This window comes from Dendrobates tinctorius, unplaced genomic scaffold (assembly GCF_039654945.1).
Source record: "Dendrobates tinctorius isolate UK_male_01 unplaced genomic scaffold, ASM3965494v1 ptg000049l, whole genome shotgun sequence".
NCBI classification, from domain to species: Eukaryota; Metazoa; Chordata; class Amphibia; order Anura; family Dendrobatidae; genus Dendrobates; species Dendrobates tinctorius.
The window spans coordinates 6,359,883-6,380,000 of NW_027361717.1; the positions used below are offsets into that span (position 1 = coordinate 6,359,883).

Below are 20,118 nucleotides of genomic sequence, written 5' to 3' on the forward strand. Positions count from 1 at the left end.
ACTGGAGTCTCCGTCTAGCCAGACGGGAATCCAGTACTTTCTCTACCTCATATTCCATGTTACCATCAACCAATACAGGGTCTGGAGGTGCCACCCCCGGAACAACAGGTTCAAAAAACCTCTTCAACAAAGATTTATGGAACACATTATGGATTTTAAATGTGACAGGAAGAGCCAAACGAAAAGAGACCGGATTAATAATCTCTACAATCTTGTAAGGTCCAATAAATCTAGGTTTAAACTTAGGAGAAGCCACCTTCATAGCAATATTTTTTAATGATAACCACACCATATCACCAACCTTAAACTGGGGACCAATGGTCCTATGTCGGTTGGAAAACCGCTGGGCCTTTTCCTGGGAGAGAGATAACTTATCCACCACTTGGTCCCAGATCTGGTGCATTCTCTCCACCACAGTGTCAACACCTGGGCAGGCAGAGGGCTCCACCTGCCCTGAAGAAAATCGAGGATGAAACCCAAAGTTACAAAAAAAAGGTGACATCAAAGTGGCAGAACTAGCTCTATTATTTAAAGCAAATTCGGCCAAGGGCAAAAATGAAACCCAATCATCCTGATCAGCAGAAATAAAACATCTCAAATATGACTCCAAGGTCTGGTTTGTTCTCTCTGTCTGCCCATTGGTCTGAGGGTGAAAAGCAGAGGAGAAGGACAACTGAATTCCCAGCCTGGAACAGAAAGTTCTCCAAAATCTAGACACAAACTGGACTCCTCTGTCAGATACAATGTTCTCAGGAATCCCGTGCAAATGAACCACCTGTTGTAAAAACAGGGGCACCAACTCAGAGGAAGACGGCAACTTAGGGAGTGGTACAAGATGAACCATCTTAGAGAACCTATCACAAATCACCCAAATAACAGTCATCCTCTGAGAGACAGGCATATCAGAGATGAAATCCATTGAAATATGGGTCCATGGCCTCTTGGGGACAGGCAAAGGCATCAACAACCCACTAGAGCGAGAACACGATTTAGACCGGGAGCACGTCCCACAGGACTGCACAAAATTCCTGACATCATGAGACAAGGAGGGCCACCAAAAAAAACCGACTCACCAGATCTCTAGTACCAAAAATACCTGGATGACCAGCCAAAGCAGAGCAATGAACTTCAGACATCACTCTCTTCTTCCACTGGTCAGGAACATACAACTTTCCACTGGGACAACGCTCAGGATTGTCCTCCTGGAACTCTTCCAGAGCACGTCTCAAATCGGGCGAGATGGCAGAAAGAACTACCCCTTCGCCTAAGATGGTAGCAGGCTTGATCACCACAGGAGAATCAGCAAAGAAGCTCCTAGAGAGGGCGTCTGCCTTGACATTCTTTGTTCCAGGAAGAAAAGAAACCACAAAATCAAAACGTGTAAAAAACAAGGCCCACCTAGCCTGTCTAGGGTTCAAGCGCTTAGCCGACTCTAGGTAAATCAAATTCTTGTGGTCAGTGAGGACCACGACTTGATGCTTAGCTCCCTCCAACCAATGTCTCCACTCCTCAAATGCCCATTTCATGGCCAACAGTTCCCTATTCCCCACATCATAGTTACGTTCAGATGGAGAGAACTTTCGGGAAAAGAAAGCACAGGGATTCATTTTAGATGTTACAGGATCCTTTTGGGACAAAACAGCTCCTGCACCAATCTCAGAAGCATCCACCTCTACCTGGAATGGAAGTGAGACATCAGATTGCCGCAAAACCGGGGCGGAGGTGAATCTTCGCTTCAGCTCCTGAAAGGAAGAAACAGCCTCCGGAGACCAATTTAACACATCAGCACCCTTTTTAGTCAAATCAGTCAATGGCTTGGCAATACTAGAAAATTTTGCTATAAATTTCCGATAAAAATTAGCAAAACCCAAAAACTTCTGGAGGGCCTTCAAAGAAGTGGGCTGAACCCAATCGTGAATGGACTGTACCTTGGCCGGGTCCATTTCAATAGTTGACGGGGACAAAATAAATCCCAAAAAAGAAATCCTCTGTACTCCAAAAAGGCATTTAGATCCTTTGACATACAGGGAATTCTCCCTCAAGATCCGGAACACAGTCCGAATATGTTCCACATGAGAATCCCAATCCTTGGAGAAGATCAAAATATCATACAGATAGATAATCAAAAATTTATCGACAAAATCTCGGAAAATATCGTTCATGAAGCACTGGAAGACAGAAGGGGCATTAGTGAGCTCAAAAGGCATCACCAGGTACTCAAAATGTCCCTCCGGAGTATTAAACACCTTCTTCCATTCATCCCCATGCTTAATGCGAATAAGATTATACGCCCCCCTGAGGTTAAGCTTGGTAAACCAGCAAGCACCTTTAACTCTGGAGAATAGATCAGAAATCAGGGGTAACGGATACTAATATTTAACAGTAATTTTGTTGAGGGCACGATAATCAATACAAGGTCTTAATGATCCATCCTTTTTGGCTACAAAAAAAAAACCGGCACCTAAGGGTGACGAGGATCGTCTAATATGACCCTTCTCCAACGCCTCCTTAATATAGGATCGCATAGCCTCGTGCTCGGGTACAGATAAATTGAAGAGCCGACCCTTGGGAAATTTACACCCCGGGCTCAGTTCAATTGCACAGTCATAACTCCTATGAGGAGGCAGCGACGCAGACTCATTCTCACTAAATACATCATAAAAGTCCGCCAAATAATCAGGAACATCATGCGACTGAGGAGAGGTGGAAAACACCGGAGCCTCACTAAAGGCACACCGACAACCCCAACTCACCACAGAAACAGATTTCCAATCCAAAACTGGATTATGAATCTGTAACCAGGGAAACCCCAGAACAATAGTATCATGCAGATTATGTAACACCAAAAATCTGCAATTTTCTTGATGGTCTGGGGCGACCCGCATTACCACCTGGGTCCAAAACTGGGGTTTATTTTTAGCCAAAGGAGTAGCATCAATCCCCCTCAAAGGGATAGGCGTCTGCAGAGGTGTCATCGGAAATCCACAACGTTTAGCAAAATCCAAGTCCATTAGGTTTAGGGCTGCTCCCGAATCCACAAAAGCCTTGGCGGAAAATGTGGACAGGGAGCAGATCAGAGTAATAGCCAGAAGAAACTTAGGTTGAACACCCCCAACAGAAAACGTGTGTGCAAAGCGTTTCTCTCATTTAGGACAGACAGAAATAATATGCGAGGCATCTCCACAGAAAAAACACAATTTATTACGCCTTCTGAACTCCTGACGCTGCTCTCTGGAAAAAACTCTATCACATTGCATAGGTTCAGACATTTGTTCAACAGGTGGCAACACCTCTCGTGCAGCTTTGCGTTCGCGCAAACGCCGATCAACCTGAATGGCTAATGACATAGAATCGTCAAGACCAGAGGGAACAGGAAATCCCACCATAGTATCTTTTACGGCTTCTGACAACCCCTTCCGAAAGAGAGCAGCCAAGGCATTATCATTCCAGGTAGTAAGCACTGCCCACTTTCGGAATTTTTGACAGTACAATTCTGCAGAATCACGACCCTGGCTCAATGCCAGCAGGGTCTTTTCAGCCTGATCAATGGCATTAGGTTCGTCATACAACAACCTCAAAGCTTGAAAGAATGCGTTCACATTAGTCAGAATAGGATCATCTGGTTTCAAAGAAAACGCCCAATCCTGGGGATCGCCACGCAGCAAAGAGATGACAATTTTAACCTGCTGCGCGGAGCTCCCTGACGAGTTAGGCTTCAAGGCAAAAAATAATTTACAATTATTTTTGAAATTCAAAAATTTAGACCGATCCCCAAAAAATACATCAGGTGTAGGAATCTTTGGTTCAGCAGCATGTGAATGAGCAAGGTAGGCGGAAATTCCCCACACTTCCGCAGCGAGCTGCTCCACACGATCAGACAATTGCTTTATCTCCATTGAGAGAAAAAAAAATTCCCCCTACGGCCTCAGAGATATAGAGGAAAGAATATACACACTTTTTTTTACAATTCTTTCCTGCTATTGAGTACCCTAGAATCTGCGGTATGGCGGGTGATTCTGTTATGAATGAGTAACCATAGGAGGCAAAAGCAGAAATACAAACTAAGTCCAGAAAACCAGAGAAGTTGGCAACTATCAGATTGCAGACCCCTGAACCTATCAACACAACTAGCAGTAGCTGTGGGGGGTTCCTACAATGCCCTAGACCCCTCGATCACAGCCGGAGAATTACATAGGCCTAAAGAAAGAAAGGGGAAATCTAAACTGCCCCAGAGCAGACCCCAAAGCAATAGGCAGCCCCCAACATATAATGACGGTGAAGCAAGATGAAAACACTAACACAGACAGAAAGACAGACTGAGCAAAGACGGGGCCCAAAACTACCTAGATAGGAAAGGACAGGAAGGCTGCTGTCTGCAATCTGCCAAAACCCTATCAAAGACATAAGCCAACAAGCTGATATGAAAAAGGCCCTGAAGCAGCTAGGCTTCAAAAACTAAATCAGCACTCAGGTATTTTCAGAAGACAGAGCTAAAGGAATTCAGCACACCCCAGCAGGGAATGGCAGAAATCCAGAAAAACAAAGCAAAACAGAGTCAAAGCACCAAAGCAAAAGGCCGAGCAGCAAACTTAGCTTTAGAGGAGCAGGAATTCAGACTGGTCTCCAAGGATCCCACAGAGAAATCACCCGCAGGGCAGAAGGGCGTTGGCAGCCTTATATCCAGTCAGTAACTCCACTCAGCCAATCATCATCATCAGCCTCAGGTGTTTGATAATCAGGCTCACTACCTTTCTTTACCAGAAGAGGGAGTTCCTCGGGCCTCAGTAATGAAGGGGAAAATGAACTCACAACAGGCGCCCACATGGAATGACGGTGCCTTAGCAGCTCTCATTCGGAAGGGTTTATCAGAAACCGTAAAAGATGTTATGGTGGGATTTCCTGTTCCCTCTGGTCTTGATGATTCTATGTCATTAGCCATTCAAGTTGATCGGCGTTTATGTGAACGTAAAACTACACAAGAGGCGTTGCCGCCTTTTAGACAAACGTCTGAACCCATGCAATGTGATAGGGTTTTGTCTACGGTGCAACGTCAGGAGTTTAGAAGGCGTAATAAGCTGTGTTTTCTCTGTGGAGACGCCTCTCATACTATTTCTGTCTGCTCTAAACGAGAGAAACGTTTTGTGCACACATTTGCTGTGGGCAGTGTACAACCTAAGTTCCTTTTAGCAATTACTCTGATCTGCTCCTTATCTTCATTTTCCGCTAAGGCTTTTGTGGATTCAGGAGCAGCTTTGAATCTGATTGATTTGGACTTTGCTAAACGTTGAGGTTTTCCCATGATACCCCGGTGGTCTCCTATTCCTTTGAGGGGTATTGATGCTACTCCTTTGGCGGAGAATAAACCCCAGTTTTGGACCCAGGTGATAATGCGGGTCGCCCCGGACCACCAAGAAAATTGTAAATTTTTGTGCTGCACAATTTGCATGATACTATTGTTCTTTGTTTTCTCTGGTTGCAAACTCATAATCCTGTTTTGGATTGGAAATCTGTGTCTGTGGTGAGTTGGGGTTGTCAGTGTGTTCTTAATGACACTCCTGTTTTCTCCACCTCTCCCCAGTCTCATGATATTCCAGATTATTTGGCTGATTTTTCTGATGTATTTAATGAGAGTAAGTCTGCTTTTTTGCCTCCTCATAGGAGTTATGACTGTGCAATTGAGTTAATGCCCGGGTGTAAATTTCCCAAGGGTTGGCTTTTCAACTTATCGGTACCCGAACATGATGCTATGCGATCTTATATCAAGGAGTCATTGGAGAAGGGTCATATTAGACCATCCTCTTCACCCTTAGGTGCTGGGTTTTTTTTGTGACCAAGAAAGATGGTTCATTAAGGCCTTGCATTGACTATCGTTCCCTTAACAAAATCACTGTTAAATATCAGTACTCGTTACCCCTGATTTCTGATTTATTTTCCAGAGTTAAAAGTGCCTGCTGGTTTACCAAGCTTGACCTCAGGGGGGCATATAATCTTATTCGCATCAAGCACGGGGATGAATGGAAGACGGCGTTTAATACTCCGGAGGGACATTTTGAGTACCTGGTGATGCCTTTTGGGCTCACTAATGCCCCTTCTGTCTTCCAATCCTTTATGAACGATATTTTCCGGGACTTTGTGGATAAGTTTTTGATCATTTACCTGGATGATATTTTGATCTTTTCCAGTGATTGGGATTCTCATGTGGAACATGTCCTGACTGTGTTCCGGATTTTGAGGGAAAATTCCCTGTATGTTAAGGGATCAAAATGCCTCTTTGGTGTACAAAAGATTTCATTTTTGGGATTTATTTTGTCTCCGTCGGCTATTGAAATGGACCCGGCCAAGGTACAGGCCATTTATGATTGGTTCAGCCCACTTCTTTGAAGGCTCTCCAGAAGTTTTTGGGTTTTGCTAATTTCTATCATAAATTTATAGGTAATTTTTCTGGTATTGTCAAACCACTGACTGATCTGACCAAAAAGGATGCTGATGTGGTGAATTGGTCTCCAGAGGCAGTCTTGGCATTTCAGGAGCTTAAGCAGAGATTCACTTCTGCTTCGGTTCTACGGCAACTTGATGTCTCACTTCCATTTCAGGTGGAGGTAGATGCTTCTGAGATTGGTGCAGGAGCTGTTTTGTCCCAAAAAGATCAGGTGACTTCTAAAATGAATCCCTGTGCCTTCTTTTCTCGAAAATTCTCCCCATCTGAACGTAACTATGACGTGGGGAATCGGGAATTGTTGGCCATAAAATCGGCATTTGAAGAGTGGAGACATTGGTTGGAGGAAGCTAGACATCAAGTTGTGGTCCTCACCGACCACAAGAATTTGATTGATCTTAAATCAGCCAAATGCTTGAATCCTAGACAGGCTAGGTGGGCCTTGTTTTTCACGCGTTTTAATTTTGTGGTCTCTTTTCTTCCGGGCACTTAGAATGTTAAGGCGGACACCCTTTCTAGGAGTTTCTTTGTGGATTCTCTTATTGTGACTGAGCCTACTGCCATTCTAGGTGAGGGGGTAGTTCTTTCCGCCATCTCGCCCGATTTGAGATGTGCCCTGGAGGAATTTCAGGAGGACAAACCTGAGGGTTGCCCAATTGGAAAATTGTATGTTCCTGACCAGTGGAGGAAGAGAGTAATGTCTGAAATTCATTGCTCCGCGTTGGCTGGCCATCAAGGTATTTTTGGTGCCAGAGATTTGGTGAGTCGGTCTTTTTGGTGGCCTGCTTTATCTCATGATGTCAGGAATTTTGTGCAGTCCTGTGGGACTTGTTCTCGGTCTAAACCCTGTTCTCGTGTTAGGGCTGGCAGAACGCACCAAATTATAAAATAGTAGTAGGTGCGTTCGCAGCCCGGGGTCCACCGTGCAGAGGTGGTACACTGCTGCTAGATAATGGCGGAAGAATTAAGCGGTGTGAAAACAGTCACACGTGGGTTACCTCACCCAATGTGAACAGGAGCGAACTCTGTTAATGCACAGAGCCGCACAACCGCTGAACGTAGATGCCGGAGCCTGTTTAGCTCACAGAGCTTGGCGAAAAGAGCGCAGTGTACGGCCACAGAACTCTACCCCAAGGACACGGGGTTAAAGTCCCTCTAGGCCCACTGAGCGCGGCGTCGCTGCCGCAAGCGCCGCTATAGACGCTGGCTATGAGGTGTGGAGCACGAGCACTGAGGCGTGCCGAGTCCCTGGTGAGGACTGATGTCTCACTCAACCTCTGACCTACCTACGCATAAGCCTGGACGCTAGCAGGCTAGGCTGCACAACACATGTGTACCAAGGGTAGGGGTTTCTTAATGAGTCATTCACCAGAGACATTCATACGTGCATACAGTCTATCCTAGCGCATGGCCGAGCGGTCATGCGAACCTTTTTTAGCCGCGAGCGTCCGGGACCTTCCCGGCTTCTCGGATGGGCCAATCCGAACACAAGCAGGACCTGGGCACGTGACCTTCGATCTCCAATGGGAGATCACTCCACGGGCATGCTCAGTGGCTCGACATGGGGACTTAGTCCCTGGAGAATCTTGCTGCTGAGCAGCATGTATTACCAAAGCTGTGCCAGAGGTGGCAGCAGCAAGCAAACCCATGGAGCTTGTCTGGGCAGAGCACCTGGACCGACGAATTTGCTGAGCAGCCTCCTCTGTGGCTGGAGAGAAATGGGAGACCGCTGTGCAGGGACAGAAATCCAATGCCTAACATCTTGTTCTAGTGGGTTGTTGATGCCCCTGCCAGTGCCCAAGAGGCCATGGACCCATATCTCAATGGATTTTATTTCTGATCTTCCTGTCTCTCAGAGAATGTCTGTTATCTAGGTGATTTGTGATAGATTTTCTAAGATGATCCATCTTGTACCACTCCTAAAGTTGCCATCCTCTTCAGAGTTGGTGCCCTTGTTTTTACAACAGGTGGTTCGGTTGCATGGGATTCCTGAGAACATTGTGTCGGACAGAGGAGTTCAGTTTGTTTCCAGATTTTGGAGAACTTTTTGTTCCAGTCTGGGAATTCAGTTTTCTTTCTCCTCTGCATTTCATCCTCAGACCAATGGGCAGACTGAGAGAACAAACCAAACTTTGGAGTCCTATTTGAGATGTTTTATATCTGCTGATCAGGATGACTGGGTCTCATTTTTGCCCTTGGCTGAATTTGTGCTAAACAATAGAGCTAGTTCTGCCACTTTGATGTCGCCCTTTTTCTGTAACTTTGGGTTTCATCCTCGATTTTCTTCAGGGCAAGTGGAATCTTTGACCTTCCCAAGTGTGGACACTGTGTTAGAGAGAATGCAGCAGATTTGGGACCAAGTGGTGGATATGTTGTCCCTCTCTCAGGAAAAAGCCCAACGGATTTCCAATCGGCATAGGAACATTGGTCCCCGGTTTAAAGTGGGTGATATGGTTTGGTTGTCATCAAAGAATATTCCTATGAAGGTTGCGTCTCCAAAGTTCAAGCCAAGATTCATTGGACATTATAAGATTTTGGAGAGTCTTAATCCTGTTTCTTTTTGATTGGCGCTTCCAGTTACGTTTAAGATCCATAACGTGTTTCATAAATCTCTGTTGAAGAGGTTTGTGGAGCCAGTAGTTCCTATGGCAGCACCTCCTGACCCTGTATTGGTTAAAGGCAATGTGGAATATGAGGTAGAGAAAATATTGGATTCTCGTTTGGCTAGACGGAGACTCCAGTACTTGGTCAAATGGAAGGGTTATGGCCAGGAGGATAATTCTTGGGTCTCTGCTTCTGATATTCATGCCGGTAGATTGGTTTGTGCTTTTCACCGGGCCCATCCTGATCGGCCTGGTGGCGTGGATGAGGGATCGGTGACCCTTCCTCAAGGGGGGGTACTGTTGTGAATTCACTTTCTGGCCTACCTCTGGTTACTAGTGAAGGTAGTGGAGCTGGTTATATTGACAGAGGGGTCGTGAGTTCTCTTTTCGGGCTCCCTCTGGTGGTTACAGGAGGTAATGGAGCTGATCTAATTAACAGAGGTCTGCCACCTGATAATGAGGACGATTGGACATCTGGAGTTTCTGATTGGATTTAAGACAGCCGACTCCCTCTGTCCCTGCTGGTGATTTTTTCCTGCCTCCTGAGGTCTTAGTTTCCAGCTCAGTCCCTGCATGCTCAAGCTAAGTGTTCTTTTGCTATTGTTCACATTTGATTTGGTTCTGTCTATTTCAGTTTTGTGTGGTAAGCCAGCCCCTCCTGGGGCTGTGCTGAATTTCCATCCTTGTTAGTGTTTGTGCCAGTTTGTTTTTGTCCTTTATTAGATTGGCCTCTCTTTGCTCTTTTCCAGAATATACCAGAGTGCTGATATAGTGGGCGAAGTCTAGTGACTTCAGTGTTTTTTCTATCAGACGCGTTGGGCATTTTTTGCAGGGTTTTTTGCGTGATTGCAGACAGTGTCTTTCCTTTCCTGTCCTGTCTAGTTAGTTTGGGCCCCATCGTTTGCTCAGCCTATTTTCCTACCTGCGTTTGTGTTTTCATCTTGTCTCACCGACAATATATGTTTGGAGGCTATCTATTCCTTTGGGGTCTGCTCTGGGGCAGTTTAGATTTCCACTTTCTTGCTTTAGGCTTATTTAGTTCTCCGGCTGTGTTGAGGCGTCTAGAATCATCGTAGGTACGCTCCACGGCTACTGCTAGTTGTGTGGATAGGATCAGGGGTCTGCAATCCGCTTAGTTACCAACCTCTCTAGTTTTCTGTAGCTTAGCTTGGTCTTGCTTTCCTCCTCAGTGACCCAATCATAACAGGGGACTTTGTGTTCATGTGATGGGAGACCAGGGCGCGTCAGAGCCAATTGTCTCAGCCACGACTATGGCCCTGGCCCTCCCTCACATACACTCCTGCATGGTGATGATGATGACATGTGAGCAGCAAGTCAATTATGGCCCTCTGCAGTGATGTGTTGATTAAAGTGAAATAATTACAGTGGGCTGTGATTGGCTGCCCTACTGTAGTGATGTGTTTACCAGTGATGTCACTACTACAAAGGGCTGTGATTCGATGCCCTACTGTAGTGATGCGTTTACCAGTGATGCCACTACAGTGGGCTGTGATTGGCTGCCCTGATGTAGTGATGTGTTTAACAGTGATGACCCTACAATGGGCTGTGATTGGATGCCCTGATGTAGTGATGTATTTACCAGTGATGTCAATACAGTGGGCTGTGATTGGCTGCCCTGCTATAGTGATGCGTTTACCAGTGATGTCACTACAGTAGGCTGTGATTGGCTGCCCTGCTATAGTGATTCGTTTACCATGATGTCACTACAGTGGGCTGTTATTGGTTGCCCTGCTGTGATGATGCGTTTACCAGTGATGTTGTCATGATCCAGCGTGGATCTGACAGTTTAAATGGATAAGTGAACTTTTTTTCCTTTGGCTAGGTGCCAAAGTGATGTAATTGCCCCCGGTGGCCATTAGAATTATTACACGTGGTGTCGTTCATTCTAAGTTGCCCCGGTGGTGGTGAGTGGTAGTGCACTTTAGTTTCTTTGGTTTAGTGCACGTAATTATAAATCAGGTGATAGGTTCTATAAAAGAGAGCCAGGTGTGTTCAATCACTGTTTGGTGATATTGTGTGTTCATCATTTGAGAAGCAAGCCTGGGTGAGGAAGGAGCTGAACATGAGTCCTGCGCAGCCCAGCCAGAGGGGACGAGTGGCAGCTATGTGGTCTGCAAGAATGGCTGGCATGGCGTGGTGGAGTCACAGTTTATGGTGTCGGCAGGAAGTGCTTGCATGGCTTGGTGGAGTGGCGACTATGGAGAGAGTTGCACTCAGCATGCGGGACTTGGTTGCTGAGAGCTGGACTCAAGCATGCTTGACTTTTTGGGCAGGAGCTGAACTCATCTTTGGGACTCTGTTTACTGGGCAGCTGCAACTGGTTGTGGACTCTGCTCAAGGCTGCACTATGGTGAAGGATCCAGTTATGGTGATGGATCCGGGTGGAGGAGAAGATGCACACAGGCTCTGTTGGTGGGCTCTGTTGCTAGGAGCATACGCAACAGAGCAAAGCTAAGTGGTGTTTCCCCTGTATTGTCATTTTCCCTCGTGTGTTTAGTGCAGTGGTGGGATTAGTTTCCGCACCGACCAATTCCCTAGTGAGGGTTTAGGTTCAGGGCGAGCTAGGGTTTTTAGGTTCCTGTGCGCCGCCCGGTGCGGTTCGGCATAGGGAACGTTAGGAGTGCAGGGACACTGGCTCAGGGGAGTTCAGGAGGTCTCCACTTCCCTATTCCCTATTGCAGGGCCCACCATTGTTAATGTTACCCAGGTTCCCCTTTTATTATTTAAATTCACCTTACTGGAGGCGGGGTTTCCAGACTACTGTATGTATAACGTGTAATACCTAAATTCACCAGTTGGAGGCGGCATATCCAGCTGCACGTTTTATTATTTAAATTCGCCCCACTGGAGGTGCTGTATCCAGGGTCACGGGTGTCTTATGGGTTCGCCTTGCGGTACTCGCTGCGTCCAGACACACGTGACCGTGACAGATGTCACTAAAGTGGGCTGTGATTGGCTGCCCTGATGTAGTGATGCGTTTACCAGTGATGTCACTACAGTGGGCTGTGATTGGCTGCCCTGCTATAGTGATGCGTTAATCAGTAATGTCATTACAGTGGGCTGTGATTTGCTGCCCTGCAATAGTGATGTGTTTACCAGTGATGTCACTACAGTGGGCTGTGATTGGCTGCCCTGCTATAGTGATGTGTTTACTAGTGATGTCACTACAGTGGGCTGTGATTGACTGCCCTGCTATAGTGATGCGTTTACCGTGATGTCACTACAGTGGGCTGTGATTGGCTGCCCTGCTGTAGTGATGCGTTTACCAGTGATGTCACTACAGTGGGCTGTGATTGGCTGCCCTGCTATAGTGATGCATTTACCAGTGATGTCACTACAGTGGGCTGTGATTGGCTGCCCTGCTATAGTGATGCGTTTACCAGTGATGTCACTACAATGGCTGTGATTGGCTGCCCTGCCGTAGTGATGCGTTTACCAGTGATGTCACTACAGTGGGCTGTGATTGGCTGCCCTGCTATAGTGATGCGTTTACCAGTGATGTCACTACAGTGGGCTGTGATTTGCTGCCCTGAAATAGTGATACGTTTACCAGTGATGTCACTACAGTGGGCTGTGATTGGCTGCCCTGCTATAATGATGTGTTTACCGTGATGTCACTACAGTGGGCTGTGATTGGCTGCCCTGTTGTAGTGATGCTTTTACCAGTGATGTCACTACAGTGGGCTGTGATTGGCTGCCCTGCTATAGTGATACGTTACCAGTGATGTCACTACAGTGGGCTGTGATTGGCTGCCCTGCTATAGTGATGCGTTTACCAGTGATGTCACTACAGTGGGCTGTGATTGGCTGCCCTGCTATAGTGATGCGTTTACTAGCGATGTCACTACAGTGGACTGTGATTGGCTGCCCTGCTATAGTGATGCGTTTACCATGATGTCACTACAGTGGGCTGTGATTGGCTGCCCTGCTATAGTGATGCGCTTACCAGTGATGTCACTACAGTGGGCTGTGATTGGCTACCCTGCTTTAGTGATGCCTTTACCAGTGATGACACTACAGTGGGCTGTGATTGGCTGCCCTGCTATAGTGATGCGTTTACTAGTGATGTCACTACAGTGGACTGTGATTGGCTGCCCTGCTATAGTGATGCGTTTACCAATGATGTCATAGAATCATAGAATCATAGAATCGTAGAGTTGGAAGGGACCTCCTGGGCCATCTGGTCCAACCCCCTGCTCAAAGCAGGATTCGCTAAATCATCCCAGTCAGATGTCTGTCCAGCCTCTGTTTGAAGACTTCCATTGAAGGAGAACTCACCACTTCTCGTGACAGCTTGTTCCACTCATTGATCACTCTAACTGTCAAAAAGTTTTTTCTAATATCTAATCTGTGTCTCCTCCCATTCAGTTTCATCCCATTGCTTCTAGTCTTTCCTTGTGCAAATGAGAATAAAGTTGATCCTTCTACAATGTGACAGCCCTTTAGATATTTGTAGACAGCTATTAAGTCTCCTCTCAGTCTTCTCTTTTGCAAACTAAACATTCCCAAATCCTGCAACCTTTCCTCATAAGACAGGGTTTGCAGACCGGTCACCATTCTAGTCGCTCTTTTCTGAACTTGCTCCAGTTTGTTGATGTCTTTTTTAAAATGTGGTGCCCAAAACTGGACACAATATTCCAGATGAGGTCTGACCAAAGAGGAGTAGAGGGAAATAATGACTTCACGTGATCTAGACTGTATGCTTCTGTTAATACATCCTAGAATTGCATTTGCCTTTTTTGCTGCTGCATCACACTGTTGACTCATATTCAGTCTGTGATCTATTAGTATACCCAAGTCTTTTTCACATGTGCTGTCACTTAGCCCTATTCCTCCCATTCTATATATGCTTTTTTCATTTTTATTGCCCAGATGTAGTACTTTGCATTTCTCCCTGTTAAAAACCATTCTGTTAGTTGCTGCCCACTTCTCCAGTTTATTTAAATCTTTTTGAATCCTCTCTCTCTCTTCTCTAGTATTAGCTATGCCTCCTAGCTTTGTGTCATCAGCAAATTTAATCCGTTTACCCTCAATTCCTTCATCTAAATCGTTGATAAAGATGTTGAACAATACAGGGCCCAGGACAGAGCCCTGTGGTACCCCACTTGAGACATTCTTCCAACTGGATGTGCAGCCATTTACGACCACTCTTTGGGTCCGATCACTAAGCCAGTTATGAATCCACCTAACAGTTGCCTTGTCCATTCCATACTTAGTCATTTTTTCAATAAGGATTGTATGAGAGACTTTGTCAAATGCTTTGCTGAAGTCAAGATATACTATATCTACAGCATTTCCTTGATCCACCCAATCAGTGATACCGTCATAGAAGGAAATTAAGTTAGTCTGACATGACTTATTAGTTACAAACCCATGCTGACTCTGTTTAATCACTTCATTCTTATCCAGGTATTGACATACATGTTGTTTAATAATTTGTTCAAAGATCTTTCCTGGTATAGAAGTCAGACTCACCGGCCTATAGTTGCCTGGGTCCACCTTCTTCCCCTTTTTGAAGATAGGAACAACATTTGCTCTTCTCCAGTCTTCTGGCACTTCTCCTGTTCTCCAAGAATTTTCAAAGATTATGGAGAGGGGCTCAAAAATTTCTTCTGCTATCTCCTTCAGTACTCTGGGGTGTAATTCATCTGGACCTGGAGACTTGAATTCATTTAGGTTAGCTAAGTGTTTCCTCACTATCTTTCTGTTTATAGATATCCTGGATTCTTCTATTCCCTTAATAGGACAGTGAATAACAGTTGATGTTACATTTCCTTTCTGAGAGAAAACAGATGCAAAATAGGAATTTAAAAGTTCAGCCTTCTCAACATCCTGTCTTACCATTTCATCATTTTCATCCTGTAAAAATCCTATAGCATCTTTGACTTTTCTTTTACTTTTGACATATCCCCAAAATCCTTTATTATTGCTTTTGACATCTCTTGCAAGCCTCAATTCATTTTCAGCTTTAGATAATCTGATTTGTGCCCTGCAGGTTCTGCAGGCAGCATTATATTCTTCTTTAGATATGCCTCCCTCTTTCCATTTTATAAACATTTTTTTCTTCCTTTTTAGCATGTGCTTAAGTTCTGTGTTCATCCATCCTGGTTTCCTTAAATGCTTCCTATTCTTCCCGCTTTTCGGAATTGTTAACAACTGTGCTTTGAGAATTTCATTTTTCAAGATTTCACTACAGTGGACTGTGATTGGCTGCCCTGCTATAGTGATGCGTTTACCATGATGTCACTACAGTGGGCTGTGATTGGCTGCCCTGCTGTAGTGATGCCTTTACCAGTGATGTCACTACAGTGGGCTGTGATTGGCTGCCCTGATATTGTGAAATGTGATTTCTATAAAAGAGATGTTTCATGTTATACCACACACACAGGGTCTATTTTTTTATTTATTTCCAAAGAAATCCCCATTGAACAAATAAAAAAAATTACGACACTATGTTACTCAGACACAGTGTTGCTGGGATCAATACTCCTGTCAGGGCACTTAAACATTTCTTGTGCTAATTTTTCCTTCATTTGAAATGTAACATTGTTAACATTCCATTATCCTTTATTTGATTTTCAGGGATAAATATGGACCATTATCACATTCTATATGTATCCTGTCTTTCATTACAGGTAATGTAATATCTAGTTTCACACTTGTTTCATAATGTATCGACTTCTTGTAGCGACAGCAAGAAGAATTTAATTCCGTTTCTGCTGCAGATCGCTCATACTGAATTGATGCCACCTTGTTAGACGATGTACAGAATGGCCTGTACACAAGTAAAATCAAGTATATTGCAGAAATACATGCATTTGAAATCAAAATTATTTAATACTCATTGCAAATTAGATTTGTTCGCAAAATGTACAAGCTTTCTGCTGTTTGCAATAAACTGAACAAACAAAAACAATGTAAATAGCTTAACACAAGTAATGTAACAAGTGGTCACCATGGCAGAACTGAGCACAGCCACAAGACACCAAATAAATCTTTCAAAACCAACAAGAAACAAAATGAGCAAAAACCCTGCTGTAAATAAATAAGTAAAAAGCAAAAGTGCATTTAAATAATACAGAGTTCTTTTTAATACTGTTTTTGATCAAAAATAGCATAAAAGCTGTCCCACCGTCGACAAGGTGACTCTGATCGGGGCGTTCCTACACTGTCTAATATTAAAAACCTTACCATGTGTCAAAGTTGACCTCAGTGTGTGAATAAGGGCAGACAAAAGGACCGGGTAGGTTTTTTATGCTTTATGGCCAATGGGAACATGCATTTATGTGCTGCATGTGTACCAACTTAAATCAAACTCAATTTTTGTGTTTTTTTTTCTTTGTATTTTTGCATTCTGTGCAAGCCGGGGTGTGGCCTCCCTCTCCTGAGCTGGTAATTATGAGTTTAAAGGCTTTCCTAGACTGGTATCCACGGGTCAGGACCCGGTCCTTTTGTGTGCCCTTATTCACACACTGAGGTCAACTCTGACACATGGTAAGGTTTTTAATATTAGACAGTGCAGGACCACCCTTATCACAGTCACCTTGTCAATGGTGGGATGGCTTTTATGCTATTTTTGATCAAAAACAGTATTACTAAGAATTCTGTATTATTTAAATGCACTTTTGCTTTTAACTTATTTATGTTAGGCATCAAGTTCCTGCAGCAGTTCAACAGGAATCCAGAGCCTCACATTCTGCGGTCTCCCATTATCTTTCGACGGCAGAGGACATTGCTCCTCATCCTGGCTTCCAAGACTCTCTGCCCAGACCTGCACTGTGGGGTTGGCTATTGCTGCCACCTTTGGGTCAGCAATGGCAATGCAGGCTGCTCAGCAGCAAATCACTCCAGAGGCTAAGTCCATCTGTAGCTCTACTGAGCATGCTCACGAGACGATCTCCCATTGGAGATCGGGAGCCACATGTCCAGGTCCTTCTCCAGATCTGATTGGTCCATCTCAGGGATCTGGAAGCTTCCAGAAGGTCCTGGCTATAAAAGGTTTGCATGGCCGCTTGGCCATGCGCTAGTATAGTCTCTAGTTGCTACTGTGTGAAAGATGATGGATGCATGAACCTGTGAATGACTCATTAAGATCATAGTTTTTCACAATGTTTGGAACTACCTCCTTGCTGAATTCCCCCCGAAACTGTAAGCAAGTGTATCGAAAAGAACACCAAATATTGATTTGATTTAGATTTCTCTTTTATTCATTCTCTTTGCATTTTGTTAATTGATAAAAATAAACTATTAACATCTCTATTTTCAAAAGACGTCCTACTCAGCAACATTATTTCCACAACTTCCTATAACCTTTGCACTGTATTGTGTGTACATATAACCATTGAGCCACCGTGCTACTCATACATATGCCCAACATATGAACTTTACACTGCATTAATGCCACTGCTTTTGTTGCACACGTTTCAGGGTAGCTCCAGCTCCAATAGTTGGGTGAGCACTCCTCCCATAATTCCAATGCTGTTTGTACTTAGTGCTGAATCCTAACCAAAAACTAAATTTTATTTAAACCATTTAGAATAGTATTACAGACAAATATTGTCAAAAATAGCAACAGCCGGTCCAGTAAAAATATGGTGGATATGGGGGCGTGGCCTGGATCACCAACAGGGAGGACGCATGTCAGCTCAGCTCCCGCTTCCAGGCTGCTAAAGAGAAGTTTTCTTACAATCTGGACGACATATCTTGCTTTCAGAGGGTATCTAAGACCCTAGAGACAAGGCACGGGTGCACAGGAGAGGAGTTTGGTGGCACCCAGTGACAGAACCAGCGGTGAAGGAGACACAGGGCCCTGACGGCGCACCATCTTGCAGCATGAGCAGCCTGCACTAGTGTCTGGAGATGGAGACACGCGGACTGCCCGCCGGTACAAAGGGAATGGTGCTCACCTGAAACGACGGCCTGGCCTGAAGCTGGAGAGCCATACGGTGCTGCTTGCAGGGAGACGCTGGTCACAGAACTGATCAGAAGGTAGGCTGCATTCGGGTGCAGGACAGAGAGGCTGGGTCCTGGCACCATTGTGGTAGGCAGCTTGCTGTGAGGAAAGCGCTGAGAAAAAAGAGAACAACGCAGAGTTCTGCTCTTTTCCTCCCCACTACCTGGGACCCCCGCAGAGTGCAGAGGGCACCGTGTTCTGTAATATTGGCGGCCCTGAAAAAAGCGCTAAAAATTAACCTTTGGTAGCCGGATCTTACGGGCCTTTCTGGAGCTATTTGTTTGTTCCTCATCCACCACTCCCTGTTTGTTAACCCTGAAGCGCCCGAGGCTGATAGCACCAGTGTGGTTACTGTGGAGGTTCTGTCTGCATCAGAGGCCTCCTGGAGACATTCTCCCTATCATTCTACATATATAGAACTTTCTATACTGCCACTCCTGCCATCCAGGCAGACGATCTTTTGATCTTTATGTCTCCAGATATAGGAAATAAGATGAAAGCAGCTGCTCTTACAATGTGGTTTTAATTGTCCTTTCCATGCACGTGCGGTGACCCATATAGAGCACGCTATATACAGGAATAATGGTTATGTCTCATAAAGAGCGCGGAAAAATCGTGGCCCCAGCTGTACATCCAGCCAAACAAAGTGAAATTGAAAAATTTTTTAAAAATAAATCTTCGTCCGCCCGGGCTACATTGAAAATTTCTCTTCCTAGTATTGCCACAGATGACCAGATGGATGATTCGGACTGGAGCGATGATGTCTCAGGTAGTGATCTTCCTCAACCAGACTCTGGAAGGATCTCAAAATCATTTCTCAAAAAATCTCTAGCACAAGCTATGAAACCTCTAATTAGCGAAATATCTGGCATGAGAGCAGACATACAACAAATTGGCATTAAAGTTGAATCCTTGGAATCTACTCAATCGTCACTCATAACTCACTCTAAGAGTATCAGAGATCGCATGGAATTCCACAGAACCCAACTAAACAATGCATCACTCGCTCTGGAAGATCAAGAAAATCAGAGCCGCAGAAAGAACATCAGGATCAAAGGGATTCCGGAAAGAGTCTCTAATGAAATATTAGAAAAAGTAACCAGAGAAATTTTTGCATTATTATTGCCGCAGGACAGATGCGAACAGATGGTCATTGAGAGAGTTCATCGATCGCTCAGGCCAAAACCAAAGCATTCAGATCCCCCGAGGGATGTTATTTGTGGCTTACTGAGCTATATTGACACTCATGCAGTTCTGTCTGCCTCCCGGGACGGTGGGGCCATCTCTTATGAGGGAGCATCTATCCAGTTGTTTCAGGATCTGGCTCCATCAACTTTGGCTAAATGCAGGATCATGAAGCCACTGCTGGATACCCTTTTCTTCAACAAAATCTTATTCAGATGGCTGTTTCCATTTGGTCTGACGATACACAGTGGAGGAAAGCAGGTGATTGTTAAACACACAGACGACCTTCCAAAGGTGTGGGAGACCTTCAATATTCCTGAGGTAGAGGTTACTTCCTGGCTGCCGCTGGATATGGATCTTCAGTCTCCACCGTCTCTGCCGCCTCTGCTGGTGGGACAAGGGGAATGGACACCAGTAAAAAAGAATTCATCACCTAAACAAGCAAGGTCTGCTATCAAGAAGAGACAACCACCCTGAAACGCTGGCCTGTTGTTTTGTCCTTTATACATTTCTCTGATGCTTCAGAGTTTGGTTTTCCTACAAGTTGACTTAGCTGGAGGCAATATTATACTTTATACGTAAATTTGCTTTGTTTGAAAAGTTTGCTTCACTCATACTTTTTCCTTTTTTTTTTTCAACATGGGCCGCCGCCTGTAGTCATGGAATGCTTTGACCTGTCTGCTATGGGAGCCTATTGTATCTACCACCCTCTGCTGCAGATGGGTTATTTTGTTGAATATATGTTATTCAGTTATTTTTAATGTTTTAGTCGATAAGTTGATTTGGTACACATGCAAAGATGTTTCTTTTTCACCCAAGTTCGAGGTATGACTAGCAACATAGGGTCAGCCACGATTGTTGTGGCTTCATATAAGGTTAAGGGTATGGGCTCACCATGTAAGTAGGGGCAAATGCTGAGG

At 44.8% G+C, this 20,118-nt stretch overlaps 1 pseudogene; it reads right to left on the bottom strand.

Moving 5' to 3' along the window:
• LOC141091196 (uncharacterized) overlaps positions 1-18,096 on the bottom strand; it is a 48,393-nt pseudogene extending 30,297 nt beyond the window's left edge.
• Positions 18,097-20,118: the final 2,022 nt, after the last annotated feature.